At 34.1% G+C, this 20,585-nt stretch overlaps 1 protein-coding gene across 11 annotated transcripts in view; it reads right to left on the bottom strand.

The window, feature by feature from the left end:
- The window catches only part of LOC140709626 (neuronal pentraxin-2-like), a 101,751-nt gene that overhangs the window by 39,751 nt on the left and 41,415 nt on the right, over nt 1–20,585 (bottom strand). Inside the window, exon 2 of one of the 11 annotated variants that reach the window (XR_012090241.1) lies at nt 17,827–17,901. The exons of the other annotated variants lie outside the window; for them this stretch is intronic. The gene's annotated coding sequence lies outside the window, so the exon portion shown is untranslated. The remainder of the gene's footprint in view (nt 1–17,826; nt 17,902–20,585) is intronic. 11 annotated transcript variants of the gene reach the window in all.

Genomic DNA, 20,585 nt, shown 5'->3' with positions numbered 1-20,585 from the left:
TTGGCTTTGTTGTAGCTTTCTGAAGCCTTTAGTCATTCTAATATTTAATTTTCTTTTAATTTAGGAACATATCTGCTGTTTTGATTGTTTATTTTTCATAGTCTCCACCCCTGCCCCACCAACTTTTTCCATAGTTTGAATTTATTTGTATATTTGTCATTTTTTTGTTTCAGTATACAAGAATATTATTATAATGTAGTTTAAAAATTCTTTTGTTGCAGACTTTCTCTCAAAAAGGGAAAGAGTAAAGGGCACAGCATGAGAAAGCACGAAATGTTCTATGCAATTCAAGATCATCATTCTTTCTCCTAATGACATCCAAATGACCTACAGTTAAATGGCCCCTGTGAAAAAATACACACCATAATACTTCCATTATCAATGGATACTAGTAGCCAAATGACTGAACTTTTGCCTGACCTAATTCAAATGAATTGGTTTTATTTTCAATGTACTAAGGCACAAAGTAATTAATTCATTTCAGCTTTAGTTATTGGAGGGAGAGATGGGGTAAAAGAAGGAAGTAAACAATTTTGCGCTATTTTGTTTATTTCATATACATTATTTTACTTAATTCCCCAAGGTAGGTGGTATTAACACATTTTACAATGAGGAAGTTGAGGATGCTCAGAAAAGTTATGTAAATTATTCAGGATTCACAGTATAAGTAAACAGCAAAGTTAAAATTTGCACCTAAATGAATATAACCTTAAATCCTTCTTTAGTTGGCACTTCATCACAATCAACAGGCATTCAGACATTAATTTCATAACTATTTATTGACGTTTATTATGACTAGCTCTTTTCCTAGGAGTTGCTGAAGATCCGTAAAACTAATAATCCTATTGTTTAATGTTTTCAAAAAAAAATTCTAGGATAGACTATTATTAAGCAGATCATTTTTTCAACCCTTAGTAATCCCTTACAATGCATAATACCTTCAAAATTTATAAAACCTTTTTCATATACAGCATAATCTTATTTAATTATAGGAATTCTCTTCAGAAACTGGCTTTAGTTTCATAAGACCAAGTGATATTAAAATAAATATTTCCTGTTTTGATGCTAGAAGCTACATAAGTTAAATGTGACAAATTGATTATCTTGATTTGCCAAGATATTTAATAAAAATATCCTGTGCCAGCCAAATGGGCAACATAAGAGAAAATGGTTATGAAAACATACAGTTTGGTAAATTTGTAAGTGGTTGAACTTCTGCACTCAAATAGTATTAGCTAATTAATCTATTTTGTCATTATCTACATATGTAATTTATATAGTCCAGGAGAGAGATTCTTTGGGATATAAATTTAATACTGTCCCATTCATTGGTCACCAGAAGGTAGATAACACAAATCTCAGGGAAGCTGCTTATATATTAGAAAATAGAATAAGACATTTAAAATAATTTTTGTAAATGAAAATTATGAAAGCATATTAACAAAATGCATATCAGCTTTGATAAATATAAAGCCTTGATTTACACTCAGATAAGTAAATTGCATGAATGCAGCATGAATGGATACTTGCCTAAATAGTATTTTACATGAGCTTTTTTTGAACTTTTTATTTTATATGAATCTTTATATGAAGATTTTAATATATTTGTTGATTGAACAATCATTACAATACAAAATGAAAGTATTGCTAAGTAATTAAACTTGGGCCGCACTAATATAAATATGATGAAATGTAGTTTGGGAGATTCGGGACCTTGGAAAGCTTTTATTTCTGTTGTTCAGACAATAATTTTAAAAGCCTTTATGTCTGTAAAATCACTACTCTACAAAAGTAACCAACAATTCAGGGAGAAGCCATGCAAGGATTAGCAGGAAGATAATAAAAGATCTAGAAACTACGAATGGGAAAAACATTGAAGGGATTGTGGCAGAGAGCAAAACATAAAAGACTTTAGCAATAAAATGTTGACAATTTAAAAATACCTGAATGGCTATCATATGGATTCAGCCTTAAGCTTCTCTAAAGATGTAGATTATAAGCTTGGGAAGAAGTTAACATTATGAAAATGCAGGGTGAAGCTTAGTCCAGGAAATATTTCCCAACAGTAATAGTCATTTTTGAAAGTGTTCAAGAGAAGCCAGATTATTATGTGTGACAGATATTAATAGGGGTGTTTCTACAGAGTATGAGATTGGGCTAAGGATACATAAGAACTTTTTGCTTTCTAAGACTTCTATTTCGTAGAGTACATAAGAGAACCTACTATTTATAGGAGGAAACATGTCAAGAGGTGGTAAAGAAAGGTAGAGCTAACTTAACATTTTGTACCACTTTTTAAATTAAGTATAATGATGTTGAGGTTAGAAGAAACATGATTATAAGAATTAAATCTAAGAGAGGTAAAACTGTTATAATAGTCACTAGAAAGTAGTTTATATGAAGAAATTGTTACTTTTTGTATTCTTTTGTGTGTATATGTCTTCCATTCCCCCAGGGAAATTCTCAAGTACATTTTTACATACCTGTACAAATTTTACATAAATGCAAAATTCTAGAAACTCCTGAAATCACACTGAAATATTTTTATATTGTTAAAATAATGTCCTTAAATGTAAAAATTAAAAACAAAGCAAATAAGCATTACATTTTTCAAAATCTATAATAAAGCATAAATCCCAAATACATACAGAATCATGTAACCAAAATAAGCAACAGAATCATAATATCATAAAACCTAAAAGTGAATAACAGGGAGACATCTTTTTAAAACATTATCTTTAACCACAGTGTAAGGAAAAGAAGGTTTATTTCTCGTGGAGCAATTTCTTGCACATAAAAACAACAAAGAAAAGATCTAGGTTCACTGTGCCATATCGAACGCTGGCAATTAAAAAAAAAAAAGTTACCAATTTAATCAGTCAGCTTTGCTTACACTAAAGGCTCTAAATCTGCCCCAAACTACTGGTTCTTCTAAGACAAAGCACAATTTTCCCTTAGGTTTCCTTGAAACCTGAAGGTACATTTCTACACAAAATTGTTCCAAGAAAGCTGGATTAAATACAGAAAAAGTAAACATGTCCATGTGCTAAATAACTATTTCAAGATAAGAAAATTAAGGAAGATATAATTATATTAGTCACAGACACCTATTTTCCATTTCTAATATTAATTTCTATGAAATAGACCTGTATTTTCTATTTTAAGAGACTAGAGATTTCTTAGCAATGGTATTGGCTTGTTGGGTGAAATTGCTGCAATAATCGCAGTAACCATGGAGTAAAGATTGAAGATATACATCTGGAGCAGACTAAAGCTAGGATTTCATGACCTGACTCCATCACAGTCCTGCCAAAAAAATTTCCTATCCTACTGGCTTCTGTGGCCTTGGAGATGCCAACTGAGCAGCTGAGGCACCAAAGAGACTCAAAAGTAAGGATGCAGATGGATTCAGAGTGCCCAGGACTATTCACAGCTAAACTCTGTTCCCATTTTGTAGATGAGAAAACAGACTTGGATGAGAAAACTGTGATCATATACACATCTGAACATACCTTTGGATACTTCTGAATGATTTCAAACTTTTTATGGGCTTCAAGTTTCATTTTCCAATGATAGCCTGTATTGTATGTGATTGTCAGTCTTACAGATGTAAATTTAACTTGACTATGCTAGAGACTGTACTTAACTCATATAAAGGTTCTCAGGAAATAGAGTGTGAGTGCCAGTGTAATAATCTGCCTCCCCCAGTTCTTCTTTCCTAGAAGATGTTTGTGCTGTTTAGTTTTCTTGTTTTTCCTCTGTATAATTTCTCAGCGTTCTTAATGGCATTGTTTTCTTGTTTGTTTGTTTTTGTGTTCCTTGTGAGCTTATGTTTCATGAGAATCAAGCGAAGATGCTATGTAATCTTACGTAGAAATAACCTGTATCTTTTCCTGTGGTTCTGTGATATACCAGTTGGAAAGCCACCAGTCCTCCATTGAAGAAATTAGGAAATTGTTCTACTCCTGAGTTTCTTTGCTGCCAAAGCCACTACTGTCATATTCTCTGAGCCAGAAGAGATCCAGGTCCCCTGTGCAGTTCATCTGTTACAAAGGGGTCATCAGGTACTCCTAGGACTGCCCATGTAAGACTGACTGCATTCCTTTCCAGAATCCACATTTCTCTGCAAGGCAAGCTTTGTCCAGGTATTCAGACCCTCATCCAACTCTATGCCCTAAAGCCACAGGCTTCTATGTTGCACATATGGTGATTGAGTCTTGTATCCAAGGTCTCTCTGCATGGTATTCCCTGTCTTTGATCGCCTTGGTAGATTCGCGTAATGCCTCCCTAACTTTAATGAGCACAGGCATCGCCTGGAGATCTTATTACAATGCAGAATCTGATTCAGTAGGGCCTCTAGTTGGGCCCCAGTGTCTGTCAAGTGAGACAGATGTTTCTGGTCTGCAGACCACATTTTGTATAGCAAGAAGGTAGTTAGTCTAGTTAGTAGTGATTTGAAAAGGCAAAAGTGGCAAGTAGCTGTGTTAGTGAATAGTGGTCACTGCTAAAGCTGGATGCCCATCTGTTCCATTTCTTAGAAAACTTTTCCTGTAAATTTTATACCACCATTTTTTCACCTACTTGATGGAACTCCTAATTATAACTGTAAGGAAAAAACAAATTATGTTAATATATTAGTAGAAATATTAAATTGGTAAATTTAGGAGAATATGTGTTGGTCAAAACAATATATGAAGATGTTAGTGAGTTAATATTTGCTTATGAGTTTTCGATACCATTAAACGTAGAGGCATCACTGGTATGACCAAAGTTTATCACAGGGAACAAAAAAAGACTGCAGGTTTTAAACTTGCTGGCCGGCTACAGTTCACTCTCCTTATGCAAATGAACTATAATGAGTAAGATCACATGCAATTAAATTAAGTATCAGGGATGAGGTTACATGATAGCTGGCACACAATGGGATTCACAGGAAGGATTTTACAGCAAGTATTTTGGTCAGGATTTGAATCCAAGAGACTACTGAGTTTGCATTTTTAATCACTAATGTAAGCATTTGGAAGTTGAATTATATTATAGCTTCTGAAGTTTCACTTGGCTTGTTCAGCTGTGAAATGACAGTAGGAAAAAAGTCTTACATACTGAAATCAAAGAACAACTGTTCGGTGGAAATCTAAAAGGCCAGGTTGAAAAGAGTTCTTAGCTATATCGGCTTCAGTAATACTTCAGAGTACCTAGAGGTCAACTGTCATTCAAAAATTTTAATTGGAAAATTCCAGAAATAAATAATTCATAAGTTTTAAATTGTGTGCCATTCTTAGCAGCATGATGAGATCTCACAGGGTCCCACTCCATTCCAGGACCCAAATTGTCCCTATGTCCAGTGTATCCATGCTGTCTTCACTACATGCCCATTAGTCTCTTAGTGGCCATCTCAGATCTGATAAGATCAGCTGTCTCACTATTGCAGTGGCTGTGTTCAAGGAACATTATTTTGCTGAATAATGGCCCCAAAGTGCAAGAGTAGTGATGCTGGCATATTGTTATAATTGTTCTATTTTATTATAGTTGTTGTTAATTTCTTACTGTGCCTAATTTATAAATTGAAGTTTATTATTGTTATGTATGTATAGGAAAAAACATAGTATACATAGGGCTCAGGACTATCTGTGATTTCAGGCATCCACTAGGCATCTTAGAATATATCAGCCACAGGTAAGGGGGGACTACTGGACCTCATTTTTAAATGTACTCTTCCTACATAATTGTAACTTCATGCCCTTTAACTAAATCTTGCTACTTCCCCACTACAATCCAGTCCCACTCCTGGTAACTACCATTGCTACTCTCTGTTCCTATATATTATACTTTTTTTAGATACCATATATATGTGAGATCATGCAGTATTTTTCTTTCTGTGTCTGGCTTATTTCACTCATAAAACTGCCATTTATAGAAGAAAATGTAATAGGCAGCATATGCAATCCTAAATAACACGATTGTCAGGTCCCTAGGTTAAGAAGAGTTAGATTTTCAGAGATTAGTATTAATTATCGTTAATTGGCATAATGCCTGACATATTGTATTCAATAAAACTTATTGAATGAAGACAGGAAGGAGCTTCTGAAAAATACACTCAAACTTCTAGGATTTCAGAGCTTCCCTAAACTCAACACAAAAGATGATTCCTTTGCTGTACAATCACAAAATCTAGCGGCGAGGAGAAAACATCCATTCAACAATTAGAGAGAATCAGAAATAGAGAATAGGTAACTCTCGATTAAGAGAGTTAGCCAAGGGCATTTAATTGACAAGTTCTCTGACTTGAAACCTCCTCTTACAATGTCTTCCCCAAACAGATAAGCACAGTGATGGGCTGCCTCTCTGCAGTGGTCAACCCAAGCATCCATGTCTACCTTATCCTCTCTTCTTCACTTGAAATTTGGTCTCCAGCATCATTTGCCACTGATACAATAATTTACTCTAATCCATATTATCCTAAACCAAAATATTTTTGAATGCAAAATAAGAGGTGAGTCTCTCAGCAGAAGAGAATTCTCTGGCAAAGAGAACCACAAAGTTTTGGTGGTGGGGGAGCATTGCTAGAAATAGTAATCACAATTAAGACAACTGAAATAGCAATGGATGGAATAAAAACATAATTATATCCCAGGCTATGGTGTCTCTGTTGTTATTGTATTGTCCCTTCACAAGCTTTTAGGTATTTATAGAAATACCCACAGCTCTGGATAGTTTCTACATTTTGTTGCTGATATTATTATTATCAATATATTTAGTTTAGCTTCCACTTCACCTTCTTTTGACAGCTTCCTTTGTGTTTTTTTGAGAAATTGTCTCTTTTCCTGTTGTTTACAGCCTAGTGAACATTTTATTTCAGGCATATTACCCTTCCCTAGCCAAAAGAGATAGATTGGTAACCTGAGACAGATATTTGGACACTCTCTCTCCTTATAATCCAAATAATGGCATAAGAATGAAATTTGAAAATGGGTTCATGTGAGTCTAGCTAGCAATTAGACTTTTTAGACCCTGTAGTTACTTTGGATTTATCATTTTCCATGTCTGATTCTCCAGTCTTCTCATGAAAATTGTAAACTCTCGCATAGTCTTCCAATACATTCATTTTTGCTTAGGTTAGGCAGAGTTAGTGTCCATTTGTGGCAATTAAAAAAAAAAAAACTAATATATTGCCTACACTTGATTGTAGGAGTTCAGAGCTCTCTTGTGCTATGCCTCTACAGCATGCTTGGAGCTCATAACCCAACCCAGTGTCTCCTAGCAGCCTCCTTTCCCCACTGTTTCTTGCCCTTTTATTGCTGACCTGTGTTAGCCCCTACTCTGACCTGATTTTATCTATGTGAAATATTCAACCACAGCTTGATCATATCCTGAGATGTCTAATTTTTTCCCGAGTCCCTTAAATCCTGAAATAAGTTATCACTTTCATTAACATAATTTTTATATTCACAAGCCAAATCTTTGCTTAGTTACTCTTTAATTGGTAATCATATACTATTTTTCCATTCTATTACACCATTCCTGATGTTCTAATTATTAATCAAAATAGTCCAACCTAACAAACTAAATTCACAATCATCTACATGAAAAATGAATCACTATGAAATGCAAATTTAATCTCACAAGAAGTATTTTCCAAACTGCTGAATGGGTTACATAAAAAACTACTTCAAAATTTAAAAATATATAAAGGACAAAGGATCTGTTTTCTGCTTTTTGAGATTATCCTAAGATATATTTGTGGTTGAATAAGAGAATATATATAGTTATTAATTGCTTCTAAGACAATTACAGTCTGAATTCCCTGAGTATAATTATTTTAATGTTTTCACACTTACTGTATCTTTTTATGATTTCAAAATAATTATTACATTAAATACTTACAAACCCACTATTCAAAATACTTCATTAATTAAACTAATATGAACAGAAAAATATTATTTTATCTTTTTCCCAAATAAAAAATGTCACTCAGTAATTAAAAAAAAAATGTTAGACAAAGAACCACACAAACAGAAAGTGCTATTTTGGGTCTCTATTAAAGAATATGGAATCATTTTTCAGAAAAAACATGATAATGACATGAAAATGTGATGAATGCTTAATGAGATCTTACTATATTATTTATAGTATTGTTGATTACTATTGTGTTCCTTCACAGACTCGGTGCAGTGCAAAGGGCAAAGGCTAGTGACCATCTTTAGAAGAAAGAGAATGATGTGTTTCAGGTGCCCTGAACTCAAAACATGCTGCCAAGGACAAAATCAGAAAGTGCTAAAAGCAATTACAAAGAACAATCATCACTGAAACTTATAGCACATGTTGAAAAACTATATCCATATTGCCTAATTATCTCTGTAGGAGAACTTTTCCTCTCCAGTGACCAGAAATTTTAAATTCAAATTTTAGTATATATAAGTCAACATAAACCCAGAAAAAACCCCTCATAATTGCAAAACTGGGAAATAAAACCACAGAAGTGATTTAAACTAACAGAAATGGCACATAAGTGAGTTCAGCTAACAGAAATAGAAACTATCATTCCACAACAATTTTTTATGTGTTTTTTATTTTGTATTTTTTTTTTGAGACGGAGTCTTGCTCTGTCACCCAGGCTGGAGTGTGGTGGTGTGATCTCGGCTCACTGCAAGCTCCACCTCCCGGGTTCACGCCATTCTCCTGCCTCAGCCTCCCCAGCAGCTGTGACTACAAGCGCCCACCACCACGCCCGGCTAATTTTTTTGTTTTGGTATTGTTAGTAGAGACAGGGTTTCACCCTGTTAGCCAGGATGGTCTCGATCTCCTGACCTCGTGATCCGCCCGCCTCGACCTCCTAAAGTGCTGGGATTACAGGCATAAGCCACCGCGCACGGCATTCCACAATTTTTTTAAAAAATCATTCTTAAATGGAAATACAAAGAAATGCTCTAATCTCCTATAACTAAAGGAGTCTATAAGTTAAACAACTAGGCTGATTCACAAACAGTGACTTCTCATCTTTTGAATGTCAGTTTCACAGATGATTTAGATGGGGAGTGTATTGGGGAAGTAGTTAGTGGGTACAAAAATATAGTTAAAATGAATAAGAGCTAGTATTTTACAGCCCAAAGCATGATTATATTCAACAACAACAACTAGAAGGGTACAATTGTAATGTTTGTAACACAAAGAAATGATAAATGCTTCAGGTGATGTGTAACCCATTTATCCTGATGTGATTATACACAGTGTATGCGTGTATCAGAATACCACATGCGCCCTATAAATATATACACCATATACTCATGACATGTTTTAAAAGAAATAAAAAATACTAAAATTACTCAAAGGATATCTGATATAAACCTCCAAAAAAACTGATCTATAATTATGAATGACATCTTCACCGCCAGCATAATTTTGAAATAAAAATGTATGAGTAAAACACTACTTTTGATACTTATATTTATATGGATGTTGCAATTTTAACATTGTGAAAATTCAAAGAAACAATTACTAAACATAATTAGAATGTTTGCCTGCCTTCACTTAACAATCAGAGTTGAGAAGAATAACAAAGTCTACCATTAAGTCGTATTACAGGTTTTTCCTGACAATATAAATATCCACATATTTCAACTCATTGAAGGCATACAAGTCATCCCATTTTTAATATATAGCTCCAACTAAAGAAGATACAAACCCTTCTTTGCAAACTTTTTTATCTATAATATCAATAAAATCTCTTAAAACCTATAATAATGTTGCAATCTTTCTATAGATGTAGAGTAACTTTGATCCTCCTCCGTCTTCCTCCTCTTCTTCTCCAGGATGAGGGTCTCATTATGTTGCCCAAGCTGTAGTGCACGCCTATTCACAGGTGCAACCATAGTGCACTACAACCTTGAAATCCTGGGACAAAGCAATCCTCCTGCCTCACCCTCCCTCACAGTTGGACTACAGGCCATGCCACTGTGTCTGGCTTGGTTTTGACATTTCCTCTTATACTCACTGCTCACACTTGAACAAACTCTACACATTGCAAAGATTCCACATTTTAAATATTTTACCCTATTTTATGTGCTTTCCTAGTTAATGTTTGTTACTTCTAACAAATCAATTCATAATCTCTCTATAAAAATTCCCCTCCCAGTAAAGCAGAATTTCAAGAGCCTGGCTAAGCAAAGGGTGGGAGAAAGCCTCCAGCCTTATCTGTATACTGTGAAACCCAGATACTTATAGCAAAGGATTCTGGGATCCATCCAAAGGGCTTAGGTAGTAAGGTAGAAGCCAGACAAGATTCAATTACGTGATAATGACACAGTCTATCTGGGAGAGAATATCAGAGTATGTTTGTTAGATGGAAGATAGGGGCATTCTTGGAGTCCATCCATTATGGATATTAATTAATTAAAAATTTTAGTGCATTCATTGTCTCAGCCATGGACAAAAAGAGTTTCTAAGGGCAACAAACCAGCTCATCGAGATGATTTTTCTCACACAAGTGTTTTAAATTATTTTAAAACTTAGATATGGGGCTGGGCACGGTGGCTCACGCCTGTAATCCCAGCAACTTTGGGAGGCCAAGGCAGGTGGATCACGAGGTCAGGAGATCAAGACCATCCTGGGTAACATGGTTAAACCCCGTCTCTACTAAAAATACAAAAAAAATTAGCCGGGCGTGGTGGTGGGCACCTGTAGTCCCAGCTACTCCGGAGGCTGTGGCAGAAGAATGGCATGAACCTGGGAGGCAGAGCTTGCATTGCAAAGCATGTTCCATGGGAAAGCTGAAGTCACCCTGATTTGGTGAAAAGTCAGTTATCCAATCCCTAGTTGTATGTGTGTTTGCCTTATTTTTTATTTTGCCTATTCTTAAATTCCTTGAACCTGAAAAAGTCTCTCTTAACTTACATATATGTACATAGCACTAAATACACATTTGGTCTGAAAGAAGTAGATCTTGGTGAGAGTGAAGTAGATTTATTGCTTGTTAAGAACCAATTTAGTGTGGACTCCTGTGGTTTAATATTTATTGAGTGGCTACTCTCTGAAGTACTGTTCTGTATGAGACATTTCATTCTCAAACTATTTGCACTTAAAAAGCATTTAGGCAGAACACATTTCCACAGTTTCTTAGTCATGGTTGCCCTCTCACAATAGCATTTTAGAAGGATGACTTCTGTATTGCATTAAAAGATACACTTCAAACAGTCTGAATGTAATTCCATGGCAATCAGACATCTTAGGTTTCTGGAACAGATGCTGTATGGCCTGATCTGCTTTAAACATACTATGACCTAGCTGATCCAGGGACAAGATTAGGCAATGTGACCCTGGGCTCAAACTCCTCAAATCTTTTAGAAAAAGAAGTGAATTTTAAACAGTACATCAGAATGTATTTTGATCTAGCCTAGTGATCAGCATCTACATTTTTTATATTACTCTCTTTTTACTTAATAGTCACATAATATTATGATGCCATAAAAAGAAAACTGTTATACTGTTTAGTAAAATCTTGATGATAGAAGATCTTGTCATCTTTCAAACACTGCAAAAGGCCTCTAAGTGAGGTTTCTGCAATCCTGCAATTATAAAATAATACCATATCTTGGGAGAATACAACATGATTAAATATGGTTCCAGTCTTCTTAGCTAAAAATACTCATACTTCGCTCATTTGTAGAACCTGTTTAAAGATGATGATGCCAATCTGTGGAGATTAAATATTGAGATGTAGAAATGTCCTAAATTATCTGGCTTTGGTATTTGCCTTTCCCATGCTGCCTGCCATATTAAATATAATTCCTCAGAGATTTGTCACAAATAAAAATATAACTGACATATTAAATATAATTCCTCAGAGATTTGTCACAAATAAAAATATGACATATTAAATATAATTTCTCAGAGATTTGTCACAAATAAAAATATAACTATGACACTTGCTAATCAATGTTTTACAAAAATATATGGAAGAAGTTATATAGAGAGAATTAAATTCATTTCCAATTAGTAGTACCAAGCACTAACATGAGCTTTCTATACTATGACTGCTATCCCCAACTCCTGCTTAGTTTCTTACTGTACCTTTCTCAAATTTTAAACTCAGCATAATTCACCTTGTGATTTTCCTTTATACCTACCCCTGTCATTTGCTTTACTAAATTCTCAACCACTAGAGTGTAAACTATAATGGAAGGCATGCACTAAAATATTTAGTTTCTTGATCTATTGCTAGCACTAGTGTCTGGCATGTAGTAGACCCTCAACAAATATTTTCTGAAAAAAATGAATGAATTATTTAAAGTTCAGTTTAGTTATCAACACTTGCAGGAGGTCTTTTTTGCTTCTCCCCTAGTACCATCAACCTAAATTAGATACCTCTTTATAATGTTCTCATGTTAATACATATATTTTCTATTGCTGCACAGACTACATTATTTTAGAATTTATTTGTTGATGTGAGTATTTATTCCTAGATGTTGAATTCCCTCTCACTAGGGACTCTGTTTTATTTATTTCTAAACATTTTTTCATGCCTAGTAGAGCAGATGACACATATGGGGCATTCAATATATATCTGTTGAATACATACATGAATAAATTCACTTTTAACACTAAAAAAAAATGTATGTTTGTGTGCATTTGTCAAGGTTTAATTCCACCCAGGTTTCTTCTAGGGACTGTCAAGGTTTGATGCATCTGCTTTAGGGACTAGATTGTATTCTCATTCTTTTGATTAAAAAGAAACAAAGATTTTATATTACCAAAAGAGAGAGATTGTTCCTTTTGTTTTTGTTGTTGTATGTTCACGTGCTCTTCATTACTTTTAAAACTGAATGCCGAGGGATAGCATTAGGAGATACACCTAATGTAAATGATGAGTTAATGGGTGCAGCACACCAACATGGCACATGTATACGTATGTAACAAACCTGTACATTGCGCACATGTACCCTAGAACTTAAAGTATAATTTTAAAAACCTGAATGCCATAAAACATTTACATATTATGTATCTTTGTTCCAGGCTCCTTTTGATATGTGGGAAGCATCAGTATTCTCAATGATTGGGGTAGATGATACAGGGGTTTTGCTAACCACTTTCAATACACTGCCTTAAAGAGTAAAACAATGGTTCTGTTTTCATTGTAGAGCAAAAAATGTGGATCCACCCCAAACTCTGTTACAAACACCTTTTGCTTTATTTGTGATGCATTGGATATCTTTGTCTTACATAGTTATCATGGTGTGTGTGTGTATTCTCCCTCAGTACATAGTTACTCTTTCAAATAATTATTATAGTAACCTTGGATTGTAGTTAAGAAAAATAATCATTGACTATCAGTCATATCTTCCGTTGTGCATCATTTCATCTATATGTCAAAAATCTTTACCTAATTTTAAAATCATTCATGGCAATATCCGCGACAAAGATTTGCTTTGATTTCTATATCTTAAAATGAAAATGTAATAGAAAACCAGGAAAGCAAATGTCAAATGAAATATGAAGGTCAAGGCAAAAATGAATCTATTAGCAGAAATAAAAACACATATAGAAGGTAAATTTATTTGAAAGTCTATAAAATTTGTTTGTTTTCAGTAGCAGCAATGGGATATTCAGGAGTTGATGGCCAGTATATGAGGCCAAATGGTTAGCAGGTGATGCACAAGAGCCACAGGGAACAAAAACAATAAGAGAGAAATACTATAAGATCAACAACAGAAAAGAGGAGCTGGCACTCGGGTTGTTCTATATGGTTGTTCAAGATTCTGTTCAGTTGCTTTTATTCCTCTCTCATTCAAATGAGAGTCACTAAAAAACAAACATGTCCTAGAGGCCTGTGTAGAATTATGTATCATTCCAATGTCTAACATTAAAATAACGCTAGCTATAGTTTAGAAAACTTTGAAATGATTTTGTCTCTGTTCATATCTTAAAACAGAATAACTCTGACATTGTCACATTTCCTTTTTCTTCTTTTTTCTTAATTAAGAGAATTACAACACTTCAGTTGACAACAACCTTTCAAAATTATAATTTTCACAGACATATAGAAATAAAGCCATGCAGAAATATGCTTCCTCTATCAATTACAACAATCATGGTCTTTTAAAATTGCATATGGATGTAAAGAATTTTGGCTAAATCAGACTTCTTTAGTATTTGTGGATAGATGTTAAAATAAAAAATATTTTCATTCTACCATTTTGAACCAATTATTTTGATTAACTTTTCACTTACTTTTGATCTTGTGGATTTTCAAAATTCATGTTGATGAGTGCAAATATTTGATCAGTGCATAAACAGTCAATTTTGAGATACAGTTTTTGAAGTTAACACAAATGCATTTTGATAATTTTCCATAATATGAAGATAAAATATTTAAATTTATTTATTTTCATGTGACTTGAGTTTTTCTTTCATAAATTGTACTATAAAGATGAGATTCATTTAATTTTATAATTTGTATCAAACTTTATAACAACTATCTTGCAGTTTTATTTTCTGGCTAAGTGCATTTTGCTTGATCAAATTTGGAGATATTAATAGTTTAAAAATTTAGTTATCTTATTTGATTTTAATCAGTAACACATTTTATCAAGTACAATTTTACCACCAATATATGAGGTTAATGTATATAGTTTTAAACAGAATTAACCAGATAGAAAGTTGCAGAATTTTATGTATAAAAATTTCAATGTGTTTAAATATAATTGTAGTCAGAATCATTGCTTTATTTTCTTTTTTTTCTTATAGCAACATTCAATTTGAAAGATTAATAAAATGAATGTTTCCATTTGTTTTTTAACTCAATTGTACCAAATAATAGCTGTAAACCTCTTAGGTACCACACACTTGCTCCTATTTTTGAAACCACTGAAAGCTCAACATTCTTTTCCTTATCTTTTCTGGAAACTTTTTTTTTTTAATTTGTGGAAGTTATTTTTCTAAGAAATACAAATTTTTTCTTGGTCATTTTGGATTTGATCTTGGAGGATTTTTTTCCTACAAATTTATACCAAAATATTATAAATTTTTAGGAATTCTATCCTATAACATGACAATGTGTAGCATTAGGACAAAGATCTCAGTTCTTTGTACTGAGATATCTCATGTATTCTCGGGACAGAAGCACTGGAAAGAAAACAATCAATATCAAATTGTCCTGCTTAGATGTATGCTGAAGTGAATTTAGAATTTATTAAAAAATAAACAAGTTCAAGACCAAAATTTCCAAACACTCTTTAAAGCTACTTCTGCTGAATATTTTTGATCATACGAAGGAGGGTGATTGCCAAGTTGTGTTGAGTGCAGTGAAGAACTCATGAGAAGACACTTATTCAATTATTTTAAAATGTGTAACTCATAAATTCTTTCTGAGAACTTCTTTTTAGCCACTAGGCTCTGTGTAACACCAAGTTGAATCCCTAGTTGTGGAGGATATACATAACAAATAAACAATTTCCGGATATTCTGTTAGCTAATAGTCTATTTCTTATGGTCTTATCATTAATGGAAGAGCAAAAGTAAAGACTGGGGTGGGTCTTGATTTGCAATTTGTAATTGTGTGAGCTGAAATATTTCTGGGAACTAATAACAGGTAGGAGCCAAGAGTTATTTGGCAGAGGGAGTCACTTATTTGAAAAAGTTATTTTAGGAGATATAAAAACACATTAGACCCCATTAACTGTCAGATAAGCAGAATAAAGGAATTTTTTTAAAAGTTTAAACAGGGAACCAGATAAAAGATGTAGTCCAAATCACTCTATTGTTTGCCATAATATGTAACTGTATATTTTCCCACAGCATTTATAAAAGAAGGTTCAGCAATCTTTCAAAATGGAGACAATACTTTGTGTAGCCTGTTTTTTGTATTTTTGCTGAATTTAAAGATCTTTAACATTACATCAAGTAACAGAAGGCCTTGAGAAAAAATAAAGAAAAATGGAAGTGTGCCATAACCAAATTTCACATAGGATTTTGCTTTTCCACTGTTTTTACCTCTCTCTTCCTGCCACCTGAGTACATAACTCTGCTTTCACTTTAGAGCTCTGGGATAATCATGACTTCATAAAGATTTGTTTCTAGAATGAATTCCATGAAAATATTTTCTGTATAGAACAGAAACTAGACATCATTGTCCAGGTCATCTTTATAGCAATTCAGTATTCCTTTGCTTTGATGAAGACTGTCAAGGTTGTAAAATCCAGAATATTTTCTTCTGCCCTCTTAACTACAATAGCATCTAATATTTGTACTATTACCCATTCTTTTGTGCCAATCTAACTTTCTTCCTAATTGTCCCAAGGCTGTTTGTATGGCATGGTAATTTTCCTTAAAATTCACAATTCAGCTTAGTACACCTTTAAGCAAATATTTTCAGGAACCCAAAAATGCAAACGAGTGGACAGAGATAGGCAGTTTGAAATTTTAAGACTGTTCATGTTTTTTGGCACATAACTGAGACGCGACACAAAATAATAAGGACCTTCTAATACAATACTTCATCTAGGCATACATACTAATATTGATTTAATAACTGCAACTTCTAATTACATATCTCTGATCCTTGCCATATTTTTTGTGCTTACAGTTGATAACTGAAAATAATCTTCTCTTCATTTTATGTTTGGTCATGACCTTATAATTTTTTAATGCAATACCATAATTTTGCCACAACTATTTTTATGAAAACATTTGTCTCCCACTCAAAAAAATGACAATGGGAAGACAAATGTTGTTATTACTAAATTCTTCCAGTACATGGCATTCCTCTGGGAGGAACAGGAGACTACTTTCTCTTTGTACTGCTTCATTTTTCTTCTACTTTCCTGTATGCCCTATTTTAACAACTTCTCAGTTAGTATTATTTTTGTGACCCTCACTTCTGATCTCAACTGGAAAAGTATCAACTATTATCAGCACCTAAAATGTTCTAGGCATTACTATAAGCACTCATTTAATTCAGAAAAAAACACTATGAGGTAGATGCCCATTTTAAAAATGGGAAAAATTAAAGCCCAAGGAAGCTGAAAAACTTGCCCAAGATCCAAAGCCAGTAAACATCACAGTTGGATTTCAAACTTAGGCTGTCTGGCTGAGAAAGTGTCACTGCTAAAGAGAGTGTCACACACTGTCATTTGGCCTAGCAATTTCTATTATATATTTTTGCTTTCAGTATACTATGTCTTCACTCTCTTCCAGAAATATTTGTTTTTAAGTTTCTCTTTCTTATTCTACTCTGATTATGAACATCTCTCTATATTCACTTTTGTTCCTTCTGAAGTATAACTTCTTCAACCTGAACTTCTAGGTCACTCTTTAATATTTAATCATGAATTACAGTAAAATTCCAAACTTATTAAAACTTTTAATAATTCATAACTCCTTTATAAATGCTAAGGAGTAAGGTTCCAGTGTTAATGTTGGATACATTTCTTGCTCTTCAGGACATGAAGATTTGCCCAAAGTACCTGTTACTTACAAAGGAAGTTTATTACTTCCAGGCAAAATCAGAAGTACATATCAAGCAGAGGTTAAGCATACACAGCACATGGTTTACACAGTTATTCTTCCAGGAATAACTTATTTCTGTAGAACAATAATCCCTGGTCTAGCAAATGCTCCTCAATCCATATCCAAAAACTGTAATGCAGAGACTGGAACTTTGCTGATAAGGAAACTATGATTGACCTGGGTGATCTAAACTAGTTTTTTTTGGTCTGAGTAGTTAATCATTTTTTCACAATGAAGACAGCTACTCAAAATAGCCCAAAGATGTTAATTCATTGGTAAGTCCAAACAAGGTTTTCTGATGAGAACATTATATCTATTAAGAAATACCTTGTTTATCCACGTGGAGCAGGGTTAGGTACCTGGAGAAATTGCTGAAGCATCAGAAAGCAGTTACTACATTTTCTGCAAAAAAAAAAAAAAAAAAAAAAAAAGAATTCATATTCTCCAAGGGACAATGTAGGAAGGAGAAAAAAGAGCCAACATGTTTGGTCATATGTTTAAGAAGAGAAAGAGTGAATTTCCACGAAGCAGTTATGATGGCACAAACAGTTCACATGGGATATAAATGTGTGTGGGGGGTGTGTGTGTGTATATGTGTGTGGTGTGTGTGTGTGATTTTCTGCACTGTGAAATGTGACCATTTTCTACCACCTTAAGGACTTTAAGAAAGACTACACAAACATTTCAATACCTGATGTGAACGGATGTCATCTGAAAATATATAACGGGGCCAGATTTTGCATCTTAGAAAGGGTGGATGGATATATACATGTAGTTGGAAGATCCTGGGCTGTTTTCTGAATTACATGGGTAATACTATATTAATTGCTTAGTAAGTGTCAGCAAGACAACATTGATTTAAATCTGGAAGCCAGAAACAACAATTTGGGATGATCAATGAATTCACAGATGGGAGCCAAAATGTTCCCGTGTGTGTGTGTGTGTGTGTGGGTGTGTGTGTGTGTGTGTGTGTGTTCCCGAGGCATGTAATCAACATTTTTTTAGAACAAGTACAAGGAACACTTCCATTATTTTACAACTCCTCTTACCAGAGCCAGAGGAGGAACAGGTGGATCATTCTGGGCACTTAAAATGACTTATGCCAAAGTAATGTATTAAATAAAGACTTTTTGTTGTGTCTGAATTTCAGACTTTCATCTATATAAGTCATTCTTAAGATCAGATCAGAGCTCACTTTTCTCAAGTAGCGCTTGACTGATAAAAACTTTTCTTCCTGGCTTCATCTGTATATCCGTTTTCTATTGCCACGTTACAAATTACCACAAATTTAGCAGCTAGAAACAGCACACATTTATTATCTCCCAGGTTCTGTGGACCAGGAATTCTACCATGATTTGCTCACAGGATGAAATCAAGATATCATTAGAGACTCTGAGCTGTTTGGAGGCTCAGAATCCTCTTTCAAGATCACATGACTGTTGGCAGAATTCAGTTCCTTGCAATTGGAGGTCTGAAGCCCTTAACAGCTAAAGGCTGCCTGCAGTTCCATGCCATTTGACCTTTTTAATAAGCAGTTCATGCATGTCATAGTAGCATGCTTCTTCAAGGCTTGTGATGAGTTTTTCAGTCCCGTCTTCTAAGACAGAGCCTTGCAGAATGTGTTGTAATCACAGAAGTGACATTATATCACCTTTGTCATATTATCTTGGTTAGGAGCAAGTCACAGTTTCTGCCCACACTCAAGGAAGGGAATTACACAAAGGCATGTACACCAGGAAGTAGGGATCATCGGGGCTTACCTAGGGTTGGTATGCCATACCCTGACTACTTTAGTAAATTGATCTTACTTTATTTTGTTTCTCAATTTTGTTCCAAATGATTTCTATCATATTGCCTAAAGTAACTAAGTCATTATGTTCATGTTTTTCTTCTCCAGCCCAGTGCCACTTAAATTTCTATCATTGAAGTCTGCTAATGGCTATTTAGTATGTATTTCTAAATAAATCACATGATGAATAAATGAACGAAATAATTAATAAATGTTTTGCATTCATTAAAAGCATGAGTATATAACAGTTTGAGTACTACAGATGTAAAATCATCTATGCCATGAAAACGTTTGGATTTGAGCAAAGTCTTGACATTTGGTGAGTTTTTGACAGATCCTATAGAGTTGGTGCCATATTGGGGCTGATGAGTGGAAATGCATAACAGCACACGTAGGAGCAGGCATAAACATGAAAGTTCATCGATAAGAGCAGAAGGTTCCTATGGGGCATATAGAGTTATATCATTACAATCATATGAAACCCCTAACCACCATCTTCAGGAGTCTCCTTTTTATTTCTTTTTTGACAGAGTCTCACTCTGTTGCTCAGGCTGGAATGCAGTGGCACAATTAAGGCTTATTGCAGACTCAACTTTCTGGGCTCAAATGACCCTCCCACCTCTGTCTTCTGACTAGCTGGGACCATAGGTGTGAACCATCATGCCTGGCTAATTTTTGTATTTTTTATAGAGATGAGGTTTTGCCATGTCACCCAGGCTGGTTTCCAGTTCCTGGGCTCAGGTGATCTACCTGCCTCGGCCTTCCAAAATGTTGGGATTACAGGCATAAGCCACCAAGCCCGGCCAAAATGTTTAACTGTAGACTAGATTTCAAAAAGATAGGACAAAAGGATTGAAACTATTTGGGTTTTGAGATTGCTCTCTGGGGACCTCTTTCTACTCAAGACAGCGCTATTTTTGAGAAACCTCATGATATAACTTATATATTAAGTGGATATCATGACCCCTGAAAAACTATTAATTTTTTGTTCATTTAATTCCACATTTCACATATGTGAATTACTTAACATTTTTTATATTTTATTATATTACAAAGATAACAGACAATATACTTTAGCTTAGTTTTTATTCTTTAATAAACTAAATGTAGTCTTTACTCTTCTCTGTGGCAACCTATATCAAGTATTTTGAATACTTCATTTACTAATTTGACTTACTTTTCACCCTTTCCTTTCATTAGCTAGACTTTTGTTTAGAATTTGCACAGTTATTTTCAACTTATATTTGAACAGTTTTTTTGAAGCATGTTAATCCCGACCTTTAGACACTCAGTATTT

The sequence above is a fragment of the Chlorocebus sabaeus genome, chromosome 21 (genome assembly GCF_047675955.1).
Source record: "Chlorocebus sabaeus isolate Y175 chromosome 21, mChlSab1.0.hap1, whole genome shotgun sequence".
NCBI lineage: Eukaryota > Metazoa > Chordata > Mammalia > Primates > Cercopithecidae > Chlorocebus > Chlorocebus sabaeus.
Note: the sequence above shows the minus strand (reverse complement) of the source record. Positions and strands in the feature narration are given on the sequence as shown.